We start from the raw sequence: 8,961 nt of genomic DNA on the forward strand, positions 1-8,961 counted from the left end.
TTCCTTCCTCTGAGCCAGCCTTCTGGGTGGAAGAAAGTCCTCCCTCATCTGAGGAATTTGCTGGGGGCCTTACACCTTCTCCAGTGATAAAACTGAAGGAAAGGAGCAAATGAAGCTTGTAGGCAGGGCCAAGCAGAGATATGAGGGGAGGCAAAGAGGCCCTGGTTCCAGCTGTCTCTGAGACCATGATCCACCCCTCTTATTTCTACGGTTTGGTCATTAAACCAATAAATTCCCCTGTCTGCCTAAACTACTTTAAGTTTGGGCTTCTGACTCTTGCAACCAAAAGTTCTGACCAATATAATCTGTGAATGCTTGACACAGTTGCAGGTAGTCAAATTATGGTAGTGGTGATTAGAAATGTTGCTTTAACATGCATGTTACAGGGTTAGCAGGGCAGGAACTGACCTTCCCATGGCTCAGGGTTGTGGAGCTGGAGGTTCCTTTCTCTGCAGGCAGCCATTTGCATCTGCTGATTGGCATAGAAACAGACACCGCCCAGAAAAATGCTTTGAACCCTGTCCACTACTGGGTTCAGGTCTTCCAGATGGTGGAAGTGGGGGTACTTTGGGGGGTAGGCTGCAGTGTGTGTGTGAATGAGTGTGTGTGTGTGTTGAGTGTGTGTGTGTATGAGAGAGAGATCAGGGCAGGAAAGAGGGCTCCCTGAGAACTCACCATAAAAGAAGAAGGAAACAGGCAGAGTGGGCTGCACTTTGCAAGGGCCTCACACTCAAGAGACCAGTGGTTGAGATCTGATGTGGGGAGCTCATCCTAACTGAAACTCCCTCCCACAAATGCGTGCACTTCTGGGGGAACAAAAGACACTCTAGCACAGAGCACTGTCCAGCAATCTTGCTGTGACATGTCTGTGCTGAGCATGATGTCTTCACTTCCACAAGGGATGACAGATTCTGGAGCCTGGTTGCTGGGTTTCAACTCTGCCACGTACAGGCTTATGACTTAGAGTAAGTCATTCAGCCTCTCTCTACCTCAGTTTTCTCACCTTAAACTGGTTTATTTTAATGATTAGATGAATTAAAGTACATAAGTGTTTGAGTAGTACCTGGCACATAGTAAGCATTAAATAAATGTTTTTTTAATATACTGCTGGTGCACCACCACCATCACACCCACATACCCCCTTCTCCATCTCACCAGCTGACTGAGCCCTGTGTGACTCACAGACCCAGACCACACTCTGGTCAGGCTTCTCTGATTTGTTACACCTGATACCTGGATAAAGACTCTGGATATAAACCCCTATCTTTGCACCACACCATCCACCTCTACCCTCAAGATTTCAGAGGCTATCAGGGCCTAGCAGAATTACCCAGCCTGACCTCTTAATTTTTGCAGAGGAAGAGGCTGAGGCCCAAGGAGTGGTCCTGTAGAAAGAGTTAAACTAAAAACAGTGGAAGTGTGTCAGAGCGGGAGGATTCTCATCCCCCCACCTCCCAGGGGGAGCAGCATACCAAAAGGAACCTGAGGAGGGTATTTTTCCTTCTGCTCTGACACTAACTTACTCTGAGCCTAGACGGTGGAATTGCCATGAGAATGGGTGAGGAAGGACCCATGTTTTGGAGAACTTTTTCTGTCTGTGGTCACTTGGAGAATGGTAGCCTGGAAATTCCCAGGTACCACCACCTTATTCCCACTTCTGCAAGTACTCTCTGACCTTAGCCTCCCCTCAGAACTCTGAGCAAATCTTACCTAGGCTCAGTAAGTGGCCACCACGCTAATTTATTAAGCCAGTGCCCTCTTTGTCAGCCCTTCTCTGGTATGGGGAAGTGGCAGGAGCAGTGGCTACTCCTTACCATGGAAACTCATCTTCTCACCCTCTGAAGCGATATCCTTGTGTCATCTATTACATAACCATGACTGAATGTGATCAGACATTCATGTCTAACTTCTTTATTTTTTTAAAGATTTTCTTTGTCAGAGAGAGAGCGCGCACAAGCAGGCAGAGTGGCAGGCAGAGGCAGAGAGAGAAGCAGGCTCCCACTGAGCAAGGAGCCGGATGTGGGACTCGATCCCAGGACCCTGGGATCATGATCTGAGCAAAAGGCAGTGGCTTAACCGACTGAGCCACCCAGGCATCCCCATGTCTAACTTCTAATAAGGAAGGGACTTTATCTATCAGTAGAAAGTTAATGCATTGTCAGGTCCTGCTTGAGGACTTTTGAACTCCCCTCCACCCTATTTATCTACCAACTTCACAAGCATCCTTCTTCCAAATCCCTTTTCTTTCCTGCCATGACTCTGTGCTCCAGAGAGAGTTAGAGGCAAGCACATCAACTGTATATCCTCCCAACTTGTCTATCAGAACTAATCTCTTGTTTATCTCTCTGTTATGGGGACAACCCTTTTGACCATTCTTTGCTTTTCTTCCCACCAGTACCTTGGGCTACCCAGTGTACTACCAATTTCTATTTTTGTTTTTAGCTTTTAGCATTAGGCCTTTCCAGGGACCCAAATGCTCAACCATCAAGGATCTCTGAAGAATGAAGGAGGATCTTAATCCAGTTCTAGAAATATTTTTTGAGTGTCTGATCTATAGTAGAACTTCATGAGGCACTAGACACATGGTAATAAATTAATTCTAGATGCTTTCTTTAATAATCTCTTAGTCTGGGGGCGCCTGGGTGGCTCAGTGGTTTGGGCCTCTGCCTTCGGCTCGGGTCATGGTCTCGGGGTCCTGGGATCGAGCCCCGCATAGAGCCCCGCATCGGGCTCTCTGCTCCGCGGGGAGCCTGCTTCCTCCTCTCTCTCTGCCTGCCTCTTTGCCTAGTTGTGACCTCTCTCTCTGTCAAATAAATAAATAAAATATTAAAAAAAAAATCTCTTAGTCTGGGGATGCCTTTGGCTCAAGCAATGATCCCAGGGTCCTGGGATTGAGTCCCACATCCAGCTCCTTGCTCAAGCGGGGAGCCTGCTTCTCCCTCTTCCAGCTCTGCCTGCTACTCCCCCCTGCTTGTGCACCCTCTCTCTGATAAATATATAAATAAAATATTTCTAAAACAAAAACAAAGACAAAAGAATCTCCTAGTCTGATGGGCACAAGGATACTTGTCTATGGGGGAAGTTATCCCTAGAATGTTTCAGTTGTCTGGACAAGAGAATGGCACTTAAATGGTGAGGTGAGTTGACTCTTCTTTTAAAAAGGGATGAAGAAAGGGGCACCTGGGTGGCTCAGTGGGTTAAGCCTCTGCCTTCAGCTCAGGTCATGATCTCAGGGTCCTGGGATGGAGCCCCTCATCAGGCTCTCTGCTCAGTAGGGAGCCTGTTTCCCCTCTCTCTCGGTCTGCTGCTCTGCCTACTTGTGATCTTGATCTCTCTCTCTCTCTGTGTGTGTGTCAAATAAATAAATAAAATCTTTTTTTAAAGGAGGGGGGAGAAGAAAAAAAGGCTTGATCCTAACAACCATGCCATACATTGACAAGCTTATCCAAATTTTTGTGTGTGGGAAGGGACCTGCCTAAGGGCTGCCATAGTGGATATCTATGGTGTAGTCAGCCCAGCACAACTCTTCTCTTGGGAACTGTCTCCTCCATCCACATTTCCTTTCATTGCTCTTACATAATCCTACCCTCAGCCATAACTGGTCCAGGTGTGGGTACTTGTCCAAAGATGGGTCAACAAACCCTTCCTCATCATTACTTCTTTTTTATTAGAGAATGGGAGAGGGAGAAGCAGGCCTTCCACTGAGCAGAGCCCAATCCGGGGCTTGATCCCAGTGTCCTGGGATCGTGACCTGAGCCCAAGGCAGACACTTAATGACTGAGCCATCCAGGTGCCCCTCATCATTACTTCCTAACTGGGAAACAAATTACTCTCTTTTGAATGGTTAAAGCTATAAATATAAATCTTGGAAATGTTTGTAGCCATTGGTCTGCAGTGAAGAAAGAATAAAAAGCTGAAGCAACAGAGTCTCATGTTAGAATTTAGGAGCCTAGTTTCAGTGATTCCTAAGACATCCTTACTCTTTTTGCAAATTAGTTGTTCAGTCCTTCAATGGATTTTTTTTATTCAATACATTCTTCTTTGTGTTTAATTTGGTTCAAATTGGATTTCTGCCACTTCCAAATAGAGATATTCAAATAAAAATTGGTATAAGGTATGGAATGATGCAAAGAGCAGTTCTTAAAATACGGAACTGGCCCTGTTGATGTAGGATGGGATGCAGTCAGTGAGGTTGTCTCAATCCTGAGCCTGGAAATGATATGATCTTTTGAGGTGATAATAAAGTAGCTGGAAAAACTATTGCATATGTCTCTTAGAACTTGATGCCAATTTTTCCCCTTGCCCTGTGATTGCAACATCATAGGGTTAAGTAGAAAAAGGTAAAATATTGGTGTATACTGTCTACATTTGCCACCTCAGGAAGGTGTGTCAAGAGGGAACAGGTAGATGAGGGACAGCATAACCATTTGTAACTCTGGTAAAGAAACATCTGCCTGTGGCCAGCAATCAGAGGCTGCAGCAAGAGGATAATCATGTGCTTGGCAGGTTGTCTATAGTCAAGTTTTCTGCCACCCCCTAAAGTAAATGTATTGATTAGGAAACAGTGAATGTCTTGTAGCTCAAATGGAGATATTTGGGAAGATCCAGAGAAATTAGGAAAGTGTGATTCTCTCAGTCCTTCTTGGCACTCTTGGCACTCTGTCCTGACAGCAGGAAAGAGCTGAAATTCATTATTCTTTTTTTGGCATCTGGCATCTGAAACCACTTTCTAAGTTAGGGGAATTCCCATATAACAGATGCCAGACACTTGCTTTCTAAACTTCCCTTACAATCAAGATGCAGACATTTGACCTAGACTCAAGTCAATCATGTACACTCATCACAGACTAATCTAAGGAATCTGTAGTAGTGAGGACTCACGGACCATACGAATTCTCTACAGGGGCAAAATTTTGCAGCAAGATCTAGTTGTAGGACAGCAGGCCCTTACAGAGCTTGTTGTTGGCAGCAGTGAGGATTCAGTGCCAACCACATCAGCTGTGCAGAGGTGGCAAGGCTGTCTTCATGGAGAAAACAATGCAGCTTAATTTAGGGCAGTATTTCTAGTTCTGTGGCTCTATATTTGGTTTTCCAACCATTCCAGTAATTCTCTGAGATATCTAATATCTTTTATAAATGTAATACCTAATAAATGTATTTTTAAAAATAAGATGGAGTTAGTTTCTGTTGCTTGTAACTAATGACTCTAATATAGAAATTGGTATTAGATTGGCTGAGGGTATCAGACTATCAGAACTGTTGGAATCTTGGAATAATTGTGATGTCTGGTCAGGACCAAAGGCAGTAAAAAGTCGGAGACGGAGTATTATTGAATGGCAAAACAGTTCATCAACTTATTACTAGTGGGCACCTGGAATTAAGTAGCCATAAAGAGCATAGACTTGGGGGACTGTCAGGGATTGTTATATAGGGAATGAGGAATTCAAGGATTGTGAGGGGTTGTGGAAAGCTTAGAGAGAGAATGAAAGAAGGTAAAAATCAAACTCAACCTTTGCTCCTGTGTGAGAGTTAGAGAATGGTTTAGGAGAGGGACAAGCTAGGATGGGAATCATGATTAAAGGATTTGGATGGCTAAGAGAAGCCTAAGCTCTCTATACGTTAGGGCTAGGTTGGGTGCACATAAGGGAAAATCCAAAATAACAACAATGTAAGCAAAATAATTGATTATTTCTTCTTCACTTAAAGTAAGTCTGTAAGTAAGGAGTCCAGTGCTTGTGTAGCTGCTCCGTGGGCATTAAGGACTCACATTCTTTCCTTTTTTTTTTTTTTTTTTTTTATTTCCTAGAGTGTGGTTTCTAACTTAGGTTCTTATGTCCTAGATAGCTTCTGGAGATCCAGCCATCACATCCATGTTCTAGGCAGCAAGAATGAGGAAAAAGGAAAAGAAAAAGTGCATCTCTCAGTGAGACATCTCCCTATAAGGAACCTTCTGGAAGTTCCATACCACACCTCCACTTACTTCTTTGCCTGAGCTTAGTCATCTAGTCACATCAAACTTAGTGGGGGACTAGGAAGGCAAGATTTTAACTGAACACATTAGTATCCCTCTGTCCCTAGCAGAGTCTTTGTTGCTGAGGAGAGAATGGATATTAGGCAGTTGTATTGTTATGCACTGATACATAACAAACTACCCCCAAATTATTAGCTTAAAACAACACACATTTATTATCTCATAATATCTGTGGATCATGAATCTAGATGTGACTTACCTGAGTATTCTGCTTCAGGGCTTCTCATAGGGTTGCAGTCAATAGGTCAAATCTTCAGTCTCAAATGAAGCCTTGACCACAGAAAGATTGCTTTCAAGCTCACTCACGTGGTTGTTACCAGGACTCAGTTCCTCCAAAGATGCTGGACTGAAGGGGTCAGTCCTTATGAGATGTTGGCCAAAGGTTGCCCTCTGTTCCTTGCCATATGGGCCTCTCCAAAAAGGAAAGCACATACGAAGAGCTAGACAAAATGCCAGCAAGAGAGAAGTCAGTCTTTCATAAACTTGTCTTGGAAATGACATCACTTCACTTTTGCCATATTCTATTCCTTAGAAGAAGTTATTAGGTCCTGCCCACACTCAAGGAGAGGGGATTATACAAGGACATGAGAATCAGAAGACAAGGATCACTGAGAGCCATGTCAGAAGCTATCTAACCCAGCAGGCAACTAATGATCTCTGTCACAATCCCAACCTCCCAGTAAAAGTAGCCAGCTACTACAGGAACCCCTTCCTGTCTAATGGGATAATTTTTCTCTTGTTTGAAGACCATGTAAAGGTGTCCCCCTGGGAATTATCTGGTAAGAGGAAACCAAGTTTCCTTATGCTCCATCACACTGACTTCACTATCTCCATACTTACAACCAGAATCAGACCCCAACATGCCTAATGGTCAAATAGGAAGTCAAATTCACAAGAAGACCTTCCCACTAAAAGAATTAAGAGATTTTTCAAATTATATCAATAAAATCTGGCAAATACATGTGGGAATGGATTTTGAGGGTGCTGGACCAGGGAGGAGGAAGATTTAATTTAATTTAATTTAAAATTAGGCTGAATAGATCTATATGAGTGTACATACCAGAGAGCCTGGATCCCATGAGTTAGTTCTAATATCTGGGAACTCTTTTTTTTTTAAAGATATTATTTATTTGAGACACAGAGAGCATGAATGGGGTGAAGTGCAGAGGGAGAAGGAGAGGGAGAATCAAACTCCTCTCTGAGCAGAAAGCCCGATGCAGGGCTCAATCCCAGGACCTGGGATTATGACCTGAGCCAAGGGCAGAAGCTTAACTGTCAGAGCCACCCAAGTATCCCATAACTGGGAGTTTTAATTGCCCATTTTTTTTAAAGATAAGCAGTTTTTTTCCTAGAGTTTATTATAACATCTTAGTATACTCACTTTACCTTTTATTCACCCAGCTATCCATTCTTCTATCCATTTCTCGATCTGTTTTATTTTTTTGATAGATTCACAGTAAGTTGCAGACATCCATACACTTGGTTCTTAACACTTCCGTGTATCATTAAGTAGAGAAAAATATTATTTGTTAATTTTTCAGGTAAAAGTTTCATAGAGCGAAATGCATAAATCTTAAGTGCGCCACCCACCATGCAATGAATTTGACACACACATACACTTGTGTAACCCAACCCCTTACCATCACCCCAGAAAGTTTTTCATGCCTCTTCCCAATCAATACCAACTCCTACTCCCTCATGGGGAGTAACCACTCTTCTGATTCTTTTTCCACTACAGATTTATGTTGTCCATTCTTTAACTCCTTTGAGTATTTTGTACTCTAAAGAGTATTTTACTTTAAAGCAAAAATTTTTTGAGATTCACTTATGTTGTGTGTATCAAGAATTTATTACTTTTTTATTGGTGAGTAGTATTTCACTGAATGAACATACTTGTGTAGGCAGAATTCTAAGATGTCTCCCCAAATTCCTACCTCTTAGTGTACATGCCCTATGTAATTCCCAGTACTATAAGTATGATGAAATAGCACTTCCATATTAGGTTATATCATACGACACTACTGACTATTAAAAAGGGGAATTATCTGGGTGGATCTGACCTAATGACATTGAACACTATATTTGGGTTCAGAGCTCAGAAAACAGTGAAGTCAGAGAGATTTGAAGCATCACTCGGCAGGAGGAAGATTCTTCATAGCCAAATGGTGGGGCCACATGTGGGTGACCTCTAGGAGCTGAATGTGACTTCCAGCTGACAGCCAGTAAGAAGACAGGATCTCAGTCCTACAACTACAAGGAATTGAATTCTGCTAGGAATCTGAATAAACTCGGGAGTGGAGTTTTCCTCAGAGCCTCCAAAAAAAAAAAAAAAAAAAAAAATGCAACCTGGCTGACATCCCGAGATCCTGAGCAGATGAGAACTGTGCCCTACTCTGAACTGTGAGCTAATGAGTGAATTGTAAGCTACAAAATTGTGAGCTAATGAATGAATGGTTTTAAGCTGCTAAGTTTTGGGTTACTTTCACACAGTAATGTAAAACTAATTTAATAAGAATTTGTTTAGCCATTCTCTTTTGATAGACATATGGACTATTTCTGGTTTTGTTTTAGTACAAATAGTGCTGCTATGAATATCCATGTGCAAATCTTTTTTTGTGTGTGTGGATATATGTTTTCATTTTTCTTGAAATGGAATTGTTGGGTCACAGAGGAGATGTATATTCAGTTTTTTAAGACACTGCCAGAATTTTTCCTGAGGTCATTGTGCCATTTTAAACTCCCACTAATATGTATGTGAATTCTGGTTGCTCCACATTCTCTTCAATGTCAAATAGTCAGTCTTTTACATTTTATCCACTCTTGTGGGTGTATAGTGGATCTAATTGCTTTTTACCAGCTGACTGACTGAAACCTGGATTCACTGATTAAATTAAATGAAGAATCCTTTGGTATAATGTAGCAGAAAGAAT

General features: G+C 42.4%; 1 long non-coding RNA gene across 1 annotated transcript; it reads right to left on the reverse strand.

The window, feature by feature from the left end:
• Positions 1 to 60: 60 nt before the first annotated feature.
• Positions 61 to 7,505, reverse strand: LOC123948456. The gene is made up of 3 exons (XR_006819981.1): positions 7,418 to 7,505; positions 6,231 to 6,471; positions 61 to 472 (listed from the first exon to the last, which is right to left on the reverse strand). It is a non-coding gene; the product is annotated as an uncharacterized LOC123948456 (long non-coding RNA).
• Positions 7,506 to 8,961: the final 1,456 nt, after the last annotated feature.

Source organism: Meles meles, chromosome 8, assembly GCF_922984935.1.
Source record: "Meles meles chromosome 8, mMelMel3.1 paternal haplotype, whole genome shotgun sequence".
Lineage (NCBI taxonomy): Eukaryota > Metazoa > Chordata > Mammalia > Carnivora > Mustelidae > Meles > Meles meles.